Source organism: Coregonus clupeaformis, chromosome 18, assembly GCF_020615455.1.
Source record: "Coregonus clupeaformis isolate EN_2021a chromosome 18, ASM2061545v1, whole genome shotgun sequence".
NCBI classification, from domain to species: Eukaryota; Metazoa; Chordata; class Actinopteri; order Salmoniformes; family Salmonidae; genus Coregonus; species Coregonus clupeaformis.
The window spans coordinates 31,313,554-31,331,888 of NC_059209.1; the positions used below are offsets into that span (position 1 = coordinate 31,313,554).

General features: G+C 42.1%; 1 protein-coding gene and 1 long non-coding RNA gene across 4 annotated transcripts in view; one reads left to right on the forward strand and one right to left on the reverse strand.

Moving 5' to 3' along the window:
- The first annotated feature begins 3,529 nt into the window (after positions 1-3,529).
- Positions 3,530-12,265, forward strand: LOC121581848. The gene is made up of 3 exons (XR_006003280.1): positions 3,530-3,612; positions 4,483-4,580; positions 12,187-12,265. It is a non-coding gene; the product is annotated as an uncharacterized LOC121581848 (long non-coding RNA).
- Positions 11,854-18,335, reverse strand: part of LOC121581847 (aminopeptidase O-like) — a 77,967-nt gene continuing 71,485 nt past the window's right edge. For 2 of the 3 annotated variants that reach the window (XM_041897220.2, XM_041897217.2), the window contains one exon: positions 12,861-12,935. The gene's annotated coding sequence lies outside the window, so the exon portion shown is untranslated. Of the gene's footprint in view, positions 12,250-12,860; positions 12,936-18,335 lie in introns of those variants that run through there. The other variant, XM_041897218.2, reaches the window with a different exon arrangement.

Below are 18,335 nucleotides of genomic sequence, written 5' to 3' on the forward strand. Positions count from 1 at the left end.
GATAATGAGACCACACTATGCAATCAAAAATGATGACCTGCAGAGATCTCTCTCTCTCTCTCTCTCTCTCTCTCTCTCTCTCTCTCTCTCTCTCTCTCTCTCTCTCTCTCTCTCTCTCTCTCTCTCTCTCTCTCTCTCTCTCTCTCTCTCTCTCTCTCTCTCTCTCTCTCTCTCTCTCTCTCTCTCATATATAGGATCCAAGCCCCAGGAGAGATTTGGTCTTACTATAAGAAGGGTTATTACTAGGAGAGGATCTAGAGTACAAATTGAGGAAGTGTCAGTACACTTAGGTTGGAGTCATTAAAACTCGTTTTTCAACCACTCCACAAATTTCTTGTTAACAAACTACAGTTTTGCCAAGTCGGTTAGGACATCTACTTTGTGCATGACACAAGTCATTTTTCCAACAATTGTTTACAGACAGATTATTTCACTTATAATTCACTGTATCACAATTCCAGTGGGTCAGAAGTTTACGTACACGAAGTTGACTGTGCCTTTAAACAGCTTGGAAAATTCCAGAAAATGATGTCATGGCTTTAGAAGCTTCTGATAGGCTAATTGACATCAATTGGAGGTGTACCTGTGGATGTATTTCAAGGCCTACATTCAAACTCAGTGCCTCTTTGCTTGACATCATGGGAAAATCAAAAGAAATCAGCCAAGACCTCAGAAAAAAGATGGTAGACCTCCACAAGTCTGGTTCATCCTTGGGAGCAATTTCCAAACGCCTGAAGGTACCACGTTCATCTGTACAAACAATAGTACGCAAGTATAAACACCATGGGACCACACATCCGTCATACCGCTCAGGAAGGAGACACGTTCTGTCTCCTAGAGATGAACGTACTTTGGTGCGAAAAGTGCAAATCAATCCCAGAACAACAGCAAAGGACATTGTGAAGATGCCGGAGGAAACAGGTACAAAAGTATCTATATCCACAGTAAAATGAGTCCTATATCGACATAACCTGAAAGGCCGCTCAGCAAGAAAGAAGCCACTGCTCCAAAACCGGCATTAAAAAAGACAGACTACGGTTTGCAACTGCGCATGGGACAAAGATCGTACTTTTTGGAGAAATGTCCTCTGGTTTGATTAAACAAAAACAGAACTGTTTGTCCATAATGACCATCGTTATGTTTGGAGGAAAAAGGGGGTCACTTGCAAGCCGAAGAACACCATCCCAACCGTGAAGCACGGGGGTGGCAGCATCATGCTGTGGGAGTGCTTTGCTGCAGGAGGGACTGGTGCACTTCACAAAATAGATGGCATCATGAGGAAGGAAAATTATGTGGATATATTGAAGCAACATCTCAAGACATCAGTCAGGAAGTTAAAGCTTGATTGCCAATGGGTCTTCCAAATGGACAATGACCCCAAGCATACTTCCAAAGTTGTGGCAAAATGGTTTAAGGACAACAAAGTCAAGGTATTGGAGTGGCCATTACAAAGCCCTGACCTCAATCCTATAGAACATTTGTGGGAAGAACTGAAAAAGTGTGTGCGAGCAAGGAGGCCTACAAACCTGACTCAGTTACACCAGTTCTGTCAGGAGGAATGGGCCAAAATCAGCTCAGTAGGCACAGGAGGCACAGTCCTATAAATTTCTCTCTCTCTCTCTCTCTCTCTCTCTCTCTCTCTCTCTCTCTCTCTCTCTCTCTCTCTCTCTCTCTCTCTCTCTCTCTCTCTCTCTCTCTCTCTCTCTCTCTCTCTCTCTCTCTCTCTCTCTCTCTCTCTCTCTCCCTCTCTCTCTCTCTCTCTCTCTCTCTCTCTCTCTCTCTCTCTCTCTCTCTCTTTCTCCCTCCCTCCCTCCCTCTCTCTCATATAGGATCCAAGCCTCAGGAGAGACATGTGGTCTTCCTATATGAAGGGTTATTACTAGGAGAGGATCTGGAGCGGTAGGAACTGAAGGGGAGTATTTGTACTGCTTTTTAGCCCATATGAGATGAGAAAAGAGAGGGAGGGAGGCTAATGAAGGTTGTTTTGGTGGTAAAAGATGTATGAAGTGGACATTGGGAGAGAGAGCGAAGCACGCAATTACAGTGCAGCTGTTGAATGTTTTCTCAGGAGCGTTTTAAAACATGTTTGATCTAAAACACATGATGGGGTGCTGCATTAGGACATGGGGATGGAGAGAGGGAGAGAAAAGTGAGAACAAGAGAGGGGTAGAATGATAAACCAATGGTGAGGAACAGTGTGTGAAAATAGGGGTGGTGTAATTTTGATGAGGGCAGTTGGAACAGTGTGTGAAAATAGGGGTAGTGTATCTTTGATGAGGGCAGTTTGTGGACGGTACAACAGTGACACCAGGTGGTGGAAGAGATACACTACATGACCAAAAGTATGTGGACACCTGCTCATCAAACATCTCATTTCAAAATCATGGGCATTAATATGGAGTTGGTACCCCCTTTGCTGCTATAACAGCCTAGAGCATTAGTGAGGTCAGGCACTGATGTTGGGTGATTCGGCCTGGTTCACAGTCAGCGTTCCAATTCATCCCAAAGGTGTTCAAAGGAGTTGAGGTCAGGGCTCTGTGCAGGCCAGTCAAGTTCTTCCACACCAATCTCGACAAAACATTTCTGTATGGACCTCACTTTGTGTAAAGGGGCATTGTCATGCTGAAACAGGAAAGGACCTTCCCCAAACTGTTGCCACAGTGTTGGAAGCACAGAACCGTCTAGAATGTAATTGTATGCTGTTTCGTTAAGATTTCCCTTCACTGGAACTAAGGGGCCTAGCCCGAACCATGAAAAACAGCCCCAGACCATTATTCCTCCTCCACCAAACTTTACAGTTGGCACTATGCATTCGGGCAGGTAGCATTCTCCTGGCATCTGCCAAACCCAGATTTGTCCGTCGGACTGCCAGATGGTGAAGCGTGATTCATCACTCCAGAGAACGTGTTTCCACTGCTCCAGAGTCCAATGGCGGCGAGCTTTACACCACTCCAGTCGATGCTTGGCATTGCACATGGTGATCTTAGGCTTGTGTGCCACTGCTCGGCCATGGAAACCAATTTCATGAAGCTCCCGACGAACAGTCATTGTGCTGAAGTTGCTTCCAGAGACAGTTTGGAACTTGATAGTGAGTATTGCAACCGAGGACAGACGCTTTTTAAGTGCTACGCTCTTCAGCACTCTGCAGTCCCATTCTGTGAGCTTGTGTGGCCTACCACTTCGCGGCTGAGCCGTTGTTTCTCCTAGACGTTTCCACTTCACAATAACAGCACTTACAGTTGACCGGGGCAGCTCTAGCAAGGCAGAAATTGACTTGACAAAATGACTTGTTGGAAAGGTGGCATCCTTTGACTGTGCCACGTTGAAAGTCACTGAGCTCTTCAGTACAGGCCATTCTACTGCCAGTGTTTGTCTATGGAGATTGCAAGGCTGTGCACTCGATTTTATACACCTGTCAGCAATGGCTGTGGCTGAAATGGCCGAATCCAATAATCTGAAGGGGTGTCCACCTACTTTTGATCATGTAGTTTACATTTATCCATATGTACAGGCCACTCCTGATATGTAACCACGTTTGTGTTTGTGTGTGTTTCAGCCAAAAGCCTGCTCCCATCATGACTCCATATTCTTAATAGTGAACGACATCTTCAGGTGAGCCATACCAACTTTTCATTCTGAAAAGTGAATAAAGTAGATATACAATACTTCTACTGTAAACAATTTGATTACTCACTGATAGGTACAGTATATGTACTGGTATCTTGTTTATCAAGTGAGCGCTGTGTGTGTTGAGCGGTGTGTGTATGTCTTTCCCCTGGTAAAGGCTGTTTGTCCTGCTCTGCTCTGTTCTGCTCAATTTTGCTCTGCTCTGTTCTGTTCTGTTCTGCTCTTCTCTGTTCTGCTCTATTCTGCTCTGTTCTGCTCTGCTCTTTTCTGTTCTGCTCTGCTCTGCTCTGTTCTGCTCTGCTCTTTTCTGTTCTGCTCTGCTCTGCTCTGCTCTATTCTGCTCTGTTCTGCTCTGACCTCCTATGCTCTGCTCTGCTCTGCTCTGTCTTGCTCTGTCCTGCTCTGCTCTGCTCTGTCCTGCTCTGCTCTGCTCTGTCCTGCTCTGCTCTGCTCTGTCCTGCTCTGTTCTGCTCTGCTCTGTCCTGCTCTGTTCTGTTCTGCTCTGCTCTGTCCTGCTCTGTTCTGTTCTGTCCTGCTCTGCTCTGCTCTGTCCTGCTCTGTTCTGTTCTGTCCTGCTCTGCTCTGTCCTGCTCTGTCCTACTCTACTCTGTCCTGCTCTGTCCTGCTCTGTTCTGTCCTGCTCTGCTCTGCTCTGCTCTGCTCTGTCCTGCTCTGTCCTACTCTACTCTGTCCTGCTCTGTTCTGTCCTGCTCTGTCCTGCTCTGTTCTGTCCTGCTCTGTCCTGCTCTGCTCTGTTCTGCTCTGTCCTGCTCTACTCTGTCCTGCTCTGCCCTGCTCTGTCCTGCTCTGCTCTGCCCTGCTTTGTCCTGCTCTGGTCTGCTCTGCTCTGTGTAGGTCCATAGGCACAGGAAGATGTTGGGGGTGCTGAGGATTTGTTTGTCCACACCTTCACCCTGTGCTTTCTCAGGCAACTGGCAGCCCTCCAGCCTCAGGTACAGTAATCATATAAATATAATCAATACAATGGCCATGGAACCTCTGGCAATTCATGGGTAAACTCATGGTGCACAGGAAGATACAGCAGTCACGGGTAGCCTCGTCCAGCAGTAGACGCACACACCACACACACACACACACACACACACACACACACACACACACACACACACACACACACACACACACACACACACACACACCACACACACACACCACACACACACACACATATGCACACGCACACGCACACGCACACACACACACACACACACACACACACACACACACACACACACACACACACACACACACACACACACACACACACACCCACACACACACACACACACATAATTTTGTGGGTGGCACTGTGTGCTGTTTTCGATGGATGGGTCCTGGCCTCTCGGGGGCCTAGGGATCCGGGGGGACGGGGGTGGTATGCCGATCACTGGGATGATGGCCCAACTTGGGATGGTGAGGGGCTTTAGCGGGGGAATTAGTGGAGAACAATTGGAGGGTTACTTAGTAGCAATGCAAATATCATGGTACAGCTACAGTTAAGGTCGGAAGTTTACATACACTTAGGTTGGAGTCATTAAAACTCGTTTTTCAACCACTCCACAAATTTCTTGTTAACAAACTATAGTTTTGGCAAGTCGGTTAGGACATCTACTTTATGCATGACACAGGTCATTTTTCCAACAATTGTTTACAGACAGATTATTTTACTTATAATTCACTGTATCACAATTCCAGTGGGTCAGAAGTTTACATACACTAAGTTGACTGTGCCTTTAAACAGCTTAAAAATTCCAGAAAATGATGTCATGGCTTTAGAGTCAATTGGAGGTGTACCTGTGGATGTATTTCAAGGCCTACCTTCAAACTCAGTGCCTCTTTTCTTGACATCATGGGAAAATCAAAAGAAATCAGCCAAGGCCTCAGATAAGAAATGGTAGACCTCCACAAGTCTGGTTCATCCTTGGGAGCAATTTCCAAACGCCTGAAGGTACCACGTTCATCTTTACAAACAATAGTACGCAAGTATAAACACCATGGGACCACGCAGCCATCATACCGTATGAAAAATGTGTGCACTCACTAACTGTAAGTCGCTCTGGATAAGAGCGTCTGCTAAATAACTAAAATGTAAATGTAATACCGCTCAGGAAGGAGACGCGTTCTGTCTCCTAGAGATGAACGTACTTTGGTGCGAAAAGTGCAAATAAATCCCAGAACAACAGCAAAGGACCTTGTGAAAATGCTGGAGGAAACAGGTACAAAAGTATCTATATCCACAGTAAAACGAGTCCTATATCGACATAACCTGAAAGGCCGCTCAGCAAGGAAGAAGCCACTGCTCCAAAACCGCCATAAAAAAGCCAGACTACGGTTTGCAACTGCATATTGGGACAAAGATCGTACTTTTTGGAGAAATGTCCTCTGGTCTGATGAAACAAAAATAGAACTGTTTGGCCATAATGACCATCGTTATGTTTGGAGGAAAAAGGGGGTCACTTGCAAGCCGAAGAACACCATCTCAACCGTGAAGCACGGGGGTGGCAGCATCATGCTGTGGGAGTGCTTTGCTGCATGAGGGACTGGTGCACTTCACAAAATAGATGGCATCATGAGGAAGGAAAATTATGTGGATATATTGAAGTAACATCTCAAGACATCAGTCAGGGAGTTAATGCTTGGTCGCAAATGGGTCTTCCAAATGGACAATGACACCAACCATATTTCCAAAGTTGTGGCAAAATGGCTTAAGGACAACAAAGTCAAGGTATTGGAGTGGCCATCACAAAGCCCTGACCTCAATCCTATAGAAAATGTGTGGGCAGAACTGAAAAAGCGTGTGCGAGCAAGGAGGCCTACAAACCTAACTCAGTTACACCAGTTCTGTCAGGAGGAATGGGCCAAAATTCACCCAACTTATTGTGGGAAGCTTGTGGAAGGCTACCCGAAACGTTTGACCCAAGTTAAACAATTTAAAGGCAATGCTACCAAATACTAATTGAGTGTATGTAAACTTCTGACCGACTGGGAATGTGATGAAAGAAATAAAAGCTGAAATAAATCATTCTCTCTACTATTATTCTGACATTTCACATTCTTAAAATAAAGTGATGATCCTAACTGACCTAAGACAGGGAATTTTTACTAGGATTAAATGTCAGGAATTGTGAAAAACTGAGTTTAAATGTATTTGTTTAAGGTGTATGTACAGTCGTGGTCAAAAGATTTGAGAATTACACAAATACTAATTTTCCCAAAGTCTGCTGCCTCAGTTTTGATGATGTCAATTTGCATATACTCCGGAATGTCATGAAGAGTGATCAGATTAATTCAATTAATTGCAAAGTCCCTCTTTGCCATGAAAATGAACTTATTCCCAAAAAAACATTTCCACTGCATTTCAGCCCTGCCACAAAAGGACCAGCTGCCATCATGTCAGTGATTCTCTCATTAACACAGGTGAGAGTGTTGGCGAGGACAAGGCGGGAGATCACTCTGTCATGCTGATTGAGTTAGAATAACAGACGAGAACTTTTAAAAGGAGGGTGGTGCTTTAAATCATTGTTCTTCCTCTGTTAACCATGGTTACCTGCAAGGAAACACGTGCCGTCATCATTGCTTTGCACAAAAAGGCAAGGATATTGCTGCTAGTAATATTGCACCTAAATCAACCATTTATCGGATCATCAAGAACTTCAAGGAGAGAGGTTCAATTGTTGTGAAGAAGGCGTCTGGGCGCCCAAGAAAGTCCAGCAAGCACCAGGACTGTCTCCTAAAGTTGATTCAGCTGCGGGATCGGGGCACCACCAGTGCAGAGCTTGCTCAGGAATGGCAGCAGGCAGGTGTGAGTGCATCTGCACGCACAGTGAGGCGAAGACCTTTGGAGGAGGGCCTGGTTTCAAGAAGGGCAGCAAAGAAGCCACTTCTCTCATGGAAAATCATCAGGGACAGACTGATATTCTGCAAAAGGTACAGGGATTGGACTGCTGAGGACTTAGGGGAAAATCATTTTCTCTGATGAATCCCCTTTCTGATTGTTTGGGGCATCCGGAAAACACCTTGTCCGGAGAAGACAAGCTGAGCGCTACCATCAGTCCTGTGTCATGCCAATAGTAAAGCATCCTGAGACCATTCATGTGTGGGGTTGCTTCTCAGCCAAGGGAGTGGGCTCACTCACAATTTTGCCTAAGAACACAGCCATGAATAAGGAATTGTACCAACACATACTCAGAGAGCAACTTCTCCCAACCATCCAAGAACAGTTTGGTGACGATCAATGCCTTTTCCAGCATGATGGAGCACCTTGCCATAAGACAAAAGTGATAACTAAGTGGCTCGGGGAACAAAACATCGACATTTTGGGTCCATGGCCAGGAAACTCCCCAGACCTTAATCCCATTAAGAACTTGTGGTCGATCCTCAAGAGGCGGGTGGACAAACAAAAACCCACACATTCTGACAAACTCCAAGCATTGATTATGCAAGAATGGGCTGCCATTAGTCAGGATGTGGCCCAGAAGTCAATTGACAGCATGCCAGGGCGGATTGCAGAGGTCTTGGAAAAGAAGGGTCAACAATGCAAATATTGACTCTTTGCATTAACTTAATGTAATTGTCAATAAAAGCCTTTGACACTTATGGAATGGTTGTAATTATACTTCAGTATACCATAGTAACATCTGACAAAAATATCTCATAACACTGAAGCAGCAAACTTTTTGAAGACCAATACTTGTGTCATTCTCAAAACTTTTGACCACGACTGTAAACTTTCGACATCAACTGTATATGGACACTCAATCACTATGGTATTTTTTATTGGTAAATTTACAAACATATATAATGATAAATAGATTTGAAACCTGTATCTCATTATGGTATGTGGTGAAAGAAGTATGCCAGTTATAATTGTAATGGCTTAGCAGATAATCACAAAAGAAGAACAATATTTACATGGCTCAAAGAGAAGGAACATAATGTCTATTGTTTACAGGAAACTCATTCAACAATTCTAGATGAAGTTGCATGGAAAAAGGAATGGGGGGGGGGGAGGTGAAATATACTTGGTCCCTTTGCAGAAAAACAGCCCCAAAGCATGATGTTTCCACCCCCATGCTTCACAGTAGGGGGGTGGAAGTAGGGGGGACCTAATGAATGACCTACAGAGAGCTGGGACCAAAGTAACAAAGCCTACCATCAGTAACACACTACGCCGCCAGGGACTCAAATCCTGCAGTGCCAGACGTGTCCCCCTGCTTAAGCCAGTACATGTCCAGGCCCATCTGAAGTTTGCTAGAGTGCATTTGGATGATCCAGAAGAGGATTGGGAGAATGTCATATGGTCAGATGAAACCAAAATAGAACATTTTGGTAAAAACTCTACTCGTCGTGTTTGGAGGACAAAGAATGCTGAGTTGCATCCAAAGAACACCATACCTACTGTGAAGCATGGGGGTGGAAACATCATGCTTTGGGGCTGTTTTTCTGCAAAGGGACCAGGACGACTGATCCGTGTAAAGGAAAGAATGAATGGGGCCATGTATCGTGAGATTGTGAGTGAAAACCTCCTTCCATCAGCAAGGGCATTGAAGATGAAACGTGGCTGGGTCTTTCAGCATGACAATGATCCCAAACACACCACCCGGGCAACGAAGGAGTGGCTTCGTAAGAAGCATTTCAAGGTCCTGGAGTGGCCTAGCCAGTCTCCAGATCTCAACCCCATAGAAAATCTTTGGAGGGAGTTGAAAGTCCATGTTGCCCAGCGACAGCCCCAAAATATCACTGCTCTAGAGGAGATCTGCATGGAGGAATGGGCCAAAATACCAGCAACAGTTTGTGAAGACTTACAGAAAACGTTTGACCTGTGTCATTGCCAACAAAGGGTATATAACAAAGTATTGAGAAACTTTTGTTATTGACCAAATACTTATTTTCCACCATAATTTGCAAATAAATTCATTAAAAATCCTACAATGTGATTTTCTGGAGAAAAAAAATCTCATTTTGTCTGTCATAGTTGACGTGTACCTATGATGAAAATTACAGGCCTCTCTCATCTTTTTAAGTGGGAGAACTTGCACAATTGGTGGCTGACTAAATACTTTTTTTCCCCACTGTAAATGGTAGATTATCAGACACTCAAGAAGAAGGTCTGATTTAATTATTACTGAAACAGGATACAAGTGGAAAATATAAAGATCCAGTCCATTTAAAAAATTGGAGGCCCCTTACACTTCAGTGTTGTGATGCAAAAATTCTAGCAAAATGTATAGTGCATAGAATTAAAAAGGTATTGTCGGACATTATTCATTCTAATCAGACATGTTTTTTACATGGACGATACATTGAAGATAATATAAGGCAAGTACTGGAAACAATAGAACACTATGATAAATCTGGGAAACCAGGCCTGCTATTCATAGCAGACTTCGAAAATACATTTGATAAAGTACAACTGGGGTTTATACATTAATGCCTGGAGCATTTCAATTTTGGAGAATCTCTTGTAAATTGGGTTAAAATCATGTATAGAAACCCTAGGTGTAAAATAGTAAATAATGGCTATTTCTCAGAAAGGTTTAAACTGTCAAGAGGAGTGAAACAAGGTTGTCCACTATCGGCATATCTATTTATTATGGCCATCGAGATGTTAGCTATTAAAAATCAGAACCAACAATAATATCGAGGGATTAGAAATCCAGGGCTTAAAAACAAAGCTGTCATTGTACGCTGATGATTCATGTTTTCTTTTAAATCCACAACTTGAATTCCTCCTCAGCCTCATAGAGGATCTAGATACATGTTCTAACCTCTCTGGATTTCAACCAAATTATGATAAATGTACTATATTACGTATTGGATCATTAAAAAATACAATTTTTACATTACCATGTAGTTTACCAATAAAATGGTCTGATGGTGATGTGGATATACTCAGAATACATATCCCAAATGATCTCACTCCAATACATTTTAATAGAAAGTTAGCAAAAATAGATAAGATCTTAATACCATGGAAAGGTAAATACCTGTCAATTTGTGGAAAATTCACCCTGATGAACTCTTTAGTATTATCCCACTTTACCTATTTGCTTATGGTCTTGCCTATGCCTAGCAAACAGTTTTTTAAATTATATGAGAAAAAAATATTCCATTTTATTTGGAATGGCAAGCCAGACAAAATTAACTTTGAATTTTTCAATTTAAATTATTATATACAATTCTTGCTACCAATATAATGTTATTTATATGGGGGATACAATCTTCCTAGCTCTGCAGATTTTGCTGCGAAGAGACAAAATCATTAGATCATTTGTTTTGGTACTGTCCATTTGTAGCTTGTTTTTGGACACAGGTCCAGGAATGGCTAAAGGATTGCAATATTTACCTGGAGCTAACCCTGCAGATAGCATTACTGGGTGATCTGAAAAGTCATAGTCAATCAATCAATAATATAATAATCCTTTTAGCAGAAATGTTTATTTTCAATTTACAATCTGTAGAAACAATGAGAATAGAAAGGTTCAGAACTTTTGTAAAACATCACACTACAGTTGAAACATATATGGCAAATAGTAATCCAATATGGATGGTGTTAAGAGATAGATGGGTGGTGTTGAATGAAGTTGAAGGATGGGACTAATAACAACTAACAACAACTAATAACAACAAGATAACTAATAATGTAAAGCATACTGTGTCCATAATAAGTATATAGGTTATAGGTTGAGAGATTTTGTGAAAGAGCACAGTTAGAAAGATATGGCATATAGAAGCAAACCGGATGGACATCATGAAAATGATCTAAGATGTTGAAGGTAGAGGAAGTTCTGGAGTAAAAACAAACACAATATAATTATTGTAAAATTGACGGTGTCCATAAAATGTATATAGTATGTATAAGCTGGAAGTAGAGGCCTAAGCATTGTTGTTCACTAGTTTACTCCAATTAGGGAAGGGGTGGTGGAGTAGGAAAGTAATAAAGGGAAATATATATTTTTTAATGGATATGTATATGTGTATGTATATGTATGTGTATGTATGTGTATTTATATATATATATATATATATATATGTGTATGTATATGTATGTGTATTTATATATATATGTGTATGTATATGTATGTATATGTGTATATATATATTTATGTTTATATTTATATGTATGTATGTATGTATGTATGTGTATATATATAATATATTTGCGAGAAAAAAAACATGGGGGATTCGAAGTGATGCAGACAATTACATTAATGGAAGTTACAATCTATCTGCAATAATAAAGCTGATCTACCCCCTAGAAAAAATATATATACAGCAGTGTTGTCAGTGTGTGGCCAAACCCCGCTACCTGGAAGCATGGCTTATTGACATCTAGCAGAGCCATATAGGGACATGCTAGCTACCTGCCAACACACAAGATTAATCATTACGCACTGTGTTTGTGTGAGCGTGAGTGAGTGTGTGATTTCCTACGTACATGCGTGCATCCAATTGACACCAATTTATGGTTAAAAGAAGAAATGTTCGAGTTTTCCAACTTTGAGTCGTGCCATTTCTCACCGTCTTCTTTCAATCCAGAGATGTCCCAGGAGGCGTAGCCAGAACACCTAGCCTGGGTCACTGCATCTCTACAGAGACTCACTGAGGAAGAGGAAGAGGAAGGCATCAGGTGAGAGAGGAATACCGTGGGCTTTTCATTAGTCAGGCACAGAGTGCTGAAGTTGGTTCAGTCTATCCAGCAATAAATATGAACAAGTATAAATATTTAATAGACTGTGCAACATTCTACTTATTTTTTCATGTTGATTATTATCTGTGTCTGGGAGTTATTAATGTTTTGGGAGCTACATCTCTTCAGTTCCTATTATGCTGTTCCCAGCAGCACCTCAGCTCTGTTATCTCTCTTCTGCTGCTACCATGGTGGTTTGCAGGATATTTTCCCCCTAAGTCAGAACACACTACTCACTTTTGGTGTGTGGTTTCACAGGGTCATTAAAGCCTGTTAGCTAGAGAGCAGAGAGGGAGAATATTGCAGTGAGAGAGAGAGAGAACAGAGAAAGACAGAGTGGATGGTGGCCCAGCCCAGGGATTGATAGAAAGCAGAGAGAGAAAGGAGGGAGAGATGAGAGCAAGAGAGGGAGAGATGGTGATCCAGTCCGGGGATTGGAATGGTTGACTTGCTGCCCACCAGCTGTGGCTTCTAACTTGGCCCATTATCCAGACCACTCCATTCTGGAACGCCTTGCGAAATTCCCATCCGTTCCCAGCCAGCGGTGGGAAAGCGCGTTCGGAACAGAGACACAGCTGCCAGGGGCTTCTGTGGGGTGCTGTTAAAAGTTATGGAGCGGGAGGGAGGAAGAGAGGGAATCTAATGATGGAATTAAGGACATTTGAAAGAGATTCTTATCCTAACTCTTATCCAAAACTCAGGCTAGTGCAGCTGTCTGAACTCTAGTGTCTACAAATCTCTTTCTAACCCCACCTCCCTGTATCTCCCCCTCTCTCTATTTCACTCTATTTTACAATCTACTCTCTCTCTCCCCTTTCATTCTCTCGTTGTCTTACTTATCTTCTTCCCTATCTTCTTCTGTCATCTCTCTTTCCCTTTTCTCAACCATGCCTTTTCTCTTCCCTCCATCTCTCTATCTCTCAGATGATGGTTGGATGCTAGTTTAATTCATTGTGTACGTGTTGTCCTCCCATCCTCCAGGGGTCAGTGTGGAGTGTTTGAGGCCTGGTTCCTGCTGGTGCAGTTTACTGACTGGGTGGAGGTGGCCAGCCAGCTACTGGTCTCAGCCAGAACCCAGGACTGTGGCCCTCTGCTGTGGCTCTTAACCTTCTACCACCAGCCAACCAACAGGGGGCACCACAGGACACAACAGCTGGTATATTGAAAGCATATGATTGGTGTGAACATTGGCTGGAGGGGGTTTCTACCATTGCTATATCCTTGTGAGAAAATGTGAAGAAGGTATGGCTTGGGGGTTACTGGTATCAACTCCGTTAATAGATGGCCACCTCCTTATCCTGGCTGACCTGTTCTGACTGACCTGTCCTGGTTGGTCTCAGAATAGCTCGGCCAATAGATAGATGAATGAATAATGGACTGAGCGATGAACAATATATAGTTTTCCAGGTTAGGAGGGAAGAGGCAAGAGGAGAGAAAAAGAGAGAGTGAGAAATGGAGAAGAAAAAGAGATGGGTGTGTGTGGGGGGGGGGAGGGTGAATGAGACTGATACGGTATTGATCCCACTCTGAAGGTGTCTGTCTGGGTTTCATCTCTCCCTGCCTCAGTTTCATCTCTCCCTGCCTCAGTTTCATCTCTCCCTGCCTCAGTTTCATCTCTCCCTGCCTGTCTCCTCTCTCTCCCATTAGGGACCTACACACACACTGGTCAGAGATAGAGAGAGAGAGGTTGAGGTATAGAGGGCATAACCTATGGTTGACTTCAGGAACGAACGCACACACACACACACACACACACACTGCAAAGCACCGTTTTTTTTCTCTCTATCCCTCTATACACATGACTAAACAGAGAGAGATCTTCCTCCAGCCTCACTGACAGAGTTCATCCCAGGACCAGGGCTCTTCAAGACACACTCACACACATGGTTCCACATGACACACACACAGACTCACAGCCGCTATACAGCGATAGGACACACACACAGCTGTGCTAGGCTGTTCCACCAACCAGACGCTATGACACTGACAAGATACACACGCACAGACGCTCCAGATACTATAACGGTGAGAGGACACACAGACATACCACTGTGACAACAGTCACAACTAGACACACACACACACACACACACACACCAGGACCAATGTTCCCCCCCCCCAAAAAATAGCACAGCAAATTTCAGGTATTTTGAGCGGAAACTTTAATTTTGCGAGCATTCTGTGCAACTTCCGGCGCACATTAGCTGTGAACACTGAGACCGTACCCACTATAAGTTACAATTTCAGACAGTGGCCAATATGCTATTGTGGCTATTTGAGCATAATTTAGGCCTATCAGAGCGGCCTATCAACAAAACCATGGAGCAAATACCATAATATTTCCACATGGATATAGCTGTTGACTTCTGTGATATCGCCTACAATAGCCAATATGTGGTGTTTTTTACATTTAAGTCATTTAGCAGACGCTCTTATCCAGATTTTTCCAAATTGGATTGGATTCAATGTAGACCTACATTCCATGAGACTTTAAACAAATATTATGCATGGCTTGACATTAACCATTTTAGGACTGATGTTTTACTTGTCCGAAAGCTCAAATCCCTTTATAAATATAAGGAATTATTTGTAATACAATTGTCCAAATAGGTGACTGAAAGTTGCATTGTATTGTGTTTAACCTAACGTAGCAGTAAAAAAAAAAAGGAATGCCTGAAACTAGATCCCCTACACTCTGGTCTTGACGAGAAGAAAAAAAAACTGTCTGGGGAGGTTCTCTTCTGCACTGTTCCAATCCAGTAAATGTGGAGGGGGAGGGGGAGTGAAGATGGAGTGGCACATTGTTAACGTCCAAAAGCTGAAGTCGCATCATAGGCTCTCTTTCCATTTCCCATGAAAACTGGAACATCTGGATTTTGGGGACTCGGCAGAGGCTATATTGTTATATAATGCAAGAAACCACTTTACATATTACTTTTTTTAAATATTATTACCATACAGAGATTCATACAAAAATGTATTCTACCCTCTGCCTATTGGCTTATTTGCATATTCAAGCCTGTGTCAAAATAGGACACTGCCCTTTTAAGACAAAAAAAGCTCACCTGACTTGCTTTTCAAAGATAGTTAGATATGTAAAAGTTTTGTGCTCTTGTAGGAAGCAATCACTTCCCCATTGCTGACCCAAATTTGCTATAACCGGGCTAGTAACTCACTAACTAGCAAAGAATATCAACAACTCTTGGGGCGGCAGGTAGCTTAGTGGTTAAGAGCGTTGTGCCAGTAACTGAAAGGTTGCTGGTTCTAATCCCAGAGTCGACTAGGTGAAAAATCTGTTGATGTGCCCTTGAGCAAGGCACTTAACCCTAGTTGCTCTGGATAAGAGCGTCTGCTAAAATGTGCACACGTGGCTATTTTTTATATCGAACTATTAGCAGCGCCAATTTGGTTAATTTTGGGGTCTCAAACCAGTGAGTTTATAACAATTCTTCATCAACAATATGGGATTTTTTTTTTATTATTGACAATGAAAGAGGTGGGAATGTTGTTCAATTGTCATATAATTGCGACATTTAATGTCAATATAGCATTATACATAGTTTTCCAGATTGTATTTTGGAGATTATTTTTCGCAATGTGAATATTGGTTGGCGACTGAGACAACCTGTTTGGGTCCCAAGGTAAAACCAGTGGCTACTCTTCGATCTAGGCTACTCTCTGACCATGGGTGATGGAAAAACAGCTCATGCCTGTGAAATAGAACAAGGCTACTCTGATACGCTCCTCAGCCTACAACAAAATCACCAACTCGGTCTTGAAGTTAGATTTGGTTTGATGCATTGAAAGGGACTGTTATTATGTTGATTCAATCCCAATTTCCACAGTAGAGTGAAAACGTTATCTGTTTTAAACCAGGAAAGATCATGTACATTTGAATTATGTTCAATCTTGTGTGTTTCTGCGCGGGACTTCTCCAGGAGCTGCGTGACCAGGCATGCACGCAGCTTAGAGGGAACATTAACCAAAACACACTTTTAGCCACTCATATAACTGTCTCAGAACACATTTCTCACATTACACATACATAGAGAAACATCATTTGGTGTGCAGAAGGGAAATGACATGGAACACCTGTTGTGGACACAATGTTTACTGACAGACTGTCTCTACACCAACTATACTGGATTGTATTTAATACAAACCTAAACTAAATAAATATGATAACCCTTCTTCAACTCTGATTATGTAAATATTTATAAATTTGTTAATACAATCTGAGTAATGGTTTGTAAGCCGATCTGAGTCATTGTGGTTTTTTGATTCTGTTCATTGGCTGACTTAAAGATGCAGTCTGGGATCTTAAGCACAACAACTATCTTAATATATTGTACAAATTGGATTTGTAACATCACATACGAATTGCCCCAATTTTTTGTTGTTGCAGAAGGTAACATATACGAAATGGATGACATAGTACACAATTGGATGACGTAGTACACAAAAAAAGAGGACCTGTTTTGCCTCTGTGAGCACCATTTTCAAAACTACTGGCTGAAATTATACAGTTCTGGAGCATCCCTTTAAGGGCAAAACAAATAAATTACATCTTAAAACAATTAAGGTATATGTGTGTATATTGTGTAACTGTGGTGTACACAAATTAATTTTCGTTTCTATAATTTAATTTAAAAAAGATGTGCATTGTTTTACAATGTTTTTTATTGACAGATCCACTGGTCCACATGATCAAGTGTAGAAAAGATTTGTCACAAGACTAATTTCCTGAGGAAAAGAAATGTCTGTCAACCTAGCCAGCACTTTATTAACGTGATTCATTTAACAAGTAAAAAGACCACATTTCATGTTTACAAATGTCATAAGAACAGGCTTTCTCTTTGATTCCTATATTTTTGAGAACCCTTGATTACAGAGTTAGAGTCAGTGAGGTATGGTGAATAGTATGAAAACATATGTTGCCTGGTGGTATTTCCAGTGTAAACTCCTAGAGCAGATCCCAGCCACAGACTAAACACACTGAGCAGCTCTAGGGGAATTTACCATGATGGTTTGGCTTTACACACACTGGTCTGTCTTTCTCCCTCTACTGTCTGGGTCGTTCCACAAAATGAGTCCCTTTTGCATCCCTTTGACATTTTAACACCAATATTAAATTTTAAAAGCATGCTAGATTAAATGAAGTGCCCTTTAACATAGACCACATGTAAAATTAAATACATCTGTCTTTAACTTGCTAAAATGCAGGATTTTGGCATGTTCCTCTGTGCACCCTCTGTGACTTCTAGGAAGAATTTACTGAAATCACTGAAAAGCCCTATGCCGCGTTCACGTGCTATCGGGGTTATCGGAAATTCCTAGTTCCGACTAGAAAATGTAGTTGCCCGAGTTGCAGAGTTGTGACGTTTCACCACTGACCTTTTAAACCAAAAGATTGCAACCTTATCAATATGGATAATGTAGCTAATTTGACCATATTGTCAATGTTATGCAAGCTAACTTTATTATTAACAACGTTATCAAGCTAGCTAAAATCATATTGGTAGAAGAATTGTTCTGACCAAAAAGCACAGGAATGAAACAAAGTTGTACAGTGGCTTGCAAAAATATTCACCCACCTTGGCATTTTTCCTATTTTGTTGCCTTACAACCTGGAATTAAAATAGATTTTTTGGGGGTTTGTATCATTTGATTTACACAACATGCCTACCACTTTGAAGATGCAAAATATTTTGTATTGTCAAACAAACAACGAATAAGACAAAGAAACAGAAAACTTGAGCGTGCATAACTATCTAGCCACTGGGAGTTTTGCCCACAACTTTGTCCCTGACCTGTTTGGAGAGCTCCTTGGTCTTCATGGTTCCGCTTGCTTGGTTGTGCCCCTTGTTTAGTGATGTTGCAGACTTTGGGGTCTTTCAGAACAGGTGTATATATACTGAGATCATGTGACACTTAGATTGCACACAGGTGGACTTTATTTAACTAATTATGTGACTTCTGAAGGTAATTGGTTGCACCA